This window comes from Magallana gigas, chromosome 6 (genome assembly GCF_963853765.1).
Source record: "Magallana gigas chromosome 6, xbMagGiga1.1, whole genome shotgun sequence".
In the NCBI taxonomy this organism is placed as follows: domain Eukaryota; kingdom Metazoa; phylum Mollusca; class Bivalvia; order Ostreida; family Ostreidae; genus Magallana; species Magallana gigas.
Window position 1 is genome coordinate 36437017 of NC_088858.1, and position 3672 is coordinate 36440688.

General features: G+C 28.1%; 1 long non-coding RNA gene across 1 annotated transcript; it reads right to left on the reverse strand.

Moving 5' to 3' along the window:
- Positions 1-437: 437 nt before the first annotated feature.
- Positions 438-3247, reverse strand: LOC105327099 (uncharacterized). Its single transcript, XR_010714681.1, has 2 exons — positions 2928-3247; positions 438-765 (listed from the first exon to the last, which is right to left on the reverse strand). It is a non-coding gene; the product is annotated as an uncharacterized lncRNA (long non-coding RNA).
- Between the last annotated feature and the right edge of the window lie 425 nt (positions 3248-3672).

Sequence of the window (3672 nt, forward strand, 5' to 3'; positions counted from 1 at the left end):
TTACTATGATTTAAAATGTAAAATGTATGTATTTTCTTTACTAAAAAATAATACTTCATAGCTAAACATATATCATATGTTATAATTTTTAGGTAGATCTGGATCTAATGGTTAATTTGTAGACCATCCAGCCTCCTTAACTCTCTATCTTCAAGGGAGGTAAATGTAGCCTAAAATTCAGCCTTCATAAAACGTTGAATCATTTTCTGTTTATACCATTACCTTAAACAGAGAAGTCTTCCGGGTGATATTGAATATTGAAGATTTTTCTGACCTCATGTTCGTCCCAAGACCCGCTTGTCTTACTAGACATGTCTTGGGAAAATTTTCAGGTTGCAGATATACATATGTAGTTGCAATTATAATGAAGAACACAAATAACTTGTGTACAAAATTCATTATTTAACATAGTGAAATACATTAACAGACACGTAAAAAAGTTTTTGAGATTATTTATTCAATTTCTTCAAAACATTATAGAGGTACTTCAAAAATACCAATACACAAACAAACAAACAAACCAAATATGATATTAGAACAATTTTTAGCATAGAAAAGTCATTGGATACTTAAGACATGGCTGATATAAATTGCTGATTTACTTAAAACGCCTTATTCTCCATTTTGGTTCATAACTCTTGTGTTGTTTTTCTAAAATTCGATTCAAAACCTGCAAAAGTTTGTTTCTGAAGTTGTTTTGTGCGCTGTCTCGAGGCATTAACTCTGTGAGAGCTTCTATCCATGAAATTTTTATCTCTGGAAACACTGTAAACATAAAAACAATATTGTTACCTTCACTATTTCCAGTATAGTCCTTTTTCAAACACTGAATGGTTCATATTATTTGGATATCATACGATATACAAGAGGCACATGGACCACACTTTTCCTCTAAGAAACATTTGTCAGTAGAATATTTGAATCCACTAGCAATACAATTTCTTGAATAAATCTCTAAATTAAATTTAGGAGGTCACACAGTTTGACAAATAACTCAAATTAATATAAAAGTACTCGTACATGTATATTATAGGGTGCCTGTGTAAAATTTCTTAAATAAATCTCTAAATTAAATTAAGGAGGTCACACAGTTTGTTGATGAATAACTCCAATTAATATAAAAATACTCGTATATCAGGGTGCTTGTGTAGCTTTATAAATATACAAAAAAATATTCACAAAGGTTTGTCCGAAGTGGCGATAAAACTAAATTCTATTTGTTTAACTTTGCCTCAAACTGAAGACAACGTGATTAATTAAAATTTGAATTTAGACTATATAACAATGATAATTTTAAACAGTTTATTGTTTTTGTTTTTGTTTGTTTTTTGGGTTTTTTTTTTCACTCTGCAGACACTACTGGGGTGGCCCTGTAAATAACGCAGAAGTAAAAAGTTCAACAACTCATTTAAATCATTATTTATGAAATGCCGCCTTCATAGTTATTTCATAAATTGTTGGTTTTTGTTCCTTTATTTGTGTTGCTACTATATATATATATATATATATATATATATATATATATATATATATATATATATATATATATATATATATATATACATATAATGGGCACATTTAATTATAGTTTTAGAGAGTTATGTGTATCGTGTCATTTTTTCCCTGTATATGCCTTAGTTATCCCTATTCTATCCTATAGCGATGTCGCCAAAGTGTCTCTCACATTTTCATGTTTAACTATGACAGCGCGAGGGTGGTATTTTGTCACACGTTTATTGTACAATTTCAGAAAAAAATCAAATGTCCTTGATAAACCATTGTCTAAAAAGTTAATAATTAATTTTACTATTAATATATCTCACTGGCAAGGTGAAATGTTTACCTATTTAAAATAATAATATTTTTACGCTGGGATTAAAGTATTTCCTGTAGGTTTTTCAATTAGGAGATTTTTAAATTTTAAAATCCTGTGGATAAACTTTTTGCTACAGGAAAACTATCTATATGTATCTGAATTGAAATCCTTTAGGATTTTAAGAAAATTCTACAGGGTTTTATTTTATATTCATTAGGAAAGTAGTATTACTCTCAAAGATTATTATCTTATCTGTCGAATGAAACACACAAAGTTCAAAAGTAATTATATACTCTAGGCAGTGATATATCATTTGATATATATTGATGTTACGAAAATGTATCTAAAGCGGCTGCATGAATATCACCTTAGCACTGAAGCATGGTTATCCGGCACAGAACTGTTGATTTTAGAATTAAATAGAACAAAAATATATATATTGTCTTTCCACGACAATGTACGGCCTTATTGAAAACTTTCGGCATTTATATTGCCCAGTTTGTAACCAAGCCTTTGAGTTATTTAAAAATAAAAATAAGAAATAATGTTATTACTAAATTATTATTTTTTTCAATGACATTTCATAAATCAATAATTATAGTGTTGTAGATATATCTAGATATGTTAATAATAAGGAACAATCATAATGTCGCCCCCCCCCCCCAAAAAAAAAAGAAGAAAAAATAACAAAAATAAAAACAAAAGACAAAAAAAAGAAATTAAATATATATAAAAACACTGATATATGCCAGGGAAAAAAATTGTTTAAAGAGGCAATATTTGTGAACTAACTTAAAACATTTTTGAAACGAATTTTTGAAGGAAAACTAATTTATTTTGTACGGATTAGACATGAGTAGGATATTGTTTAGTGAAAACTTTGGGTTTTTTAAAAATATTTTTATCTTATATATCATTTTTTAAATGTAATATTGTAACATATCCTTCACAATATATATATATATATATATATATATATATATATATATATATATATATATATATATATATATATATATATATATATATATATAAAATTGAAATTTAATACATAAAAAATTTGCCTTTCTTTAACTATATCATTAATACCCTATGTGTTTTGTATACTCACATTTACTTCCATTTGAAGCATTTGAAACACAAATCTGAGAACACAATAAAGATAAGACAATGGTCACAAACACTAGCTTCATGGTGAATACTGTGCTATCTGTGAAAAAAGAACCAGGATGATGTTTACTATTATACCTGTTGGACCTTAAGAGTTCTTAATGACGTATATAACACTCTCCGTGGTTCAGTGTCTTAGTTTTCTAATCCTTATATTGATGATATTTACATGATGTATCAACCAGACCCATATCACATCAGTTCCAATAAGTGTAAGATAGATAGATATTCTCAGGAAAGGAATTCCTCGCCCTGCTTAGAGCTTACTCCTGCAAGATTTACTACAATGCATATTTTTATTATACCAAGAAAAATCTTTCAATACACCCCAAGAGCAAGAATAAGAATGGATGAATTGCAGTTTAATATGTTATTTACTATACCACTGATTGATAAAATTTTGTTGTTATTAATTTTTTAGCAAAAAGTTGACGATTTCTGATGTTGTAGGCATATGTCATTTAAATGCCGATAAATCAAACCAATTACTTGGTTTAAGATTGAAGAGAAATTCAGTCTCCTCTAGAACAAAAATCCGACTAGAAAACCTTAGGCCTTCATAACATTAATGAAAGTGTAATTTCCCCCTAAGTCGTAATTAAAGTCGTACTCTTAATTTTAACAATTGATATAGCGCAAAACTCTCTCGTCACCCCATGAGCCGAAAGTTAAGTCAAACATAAGGA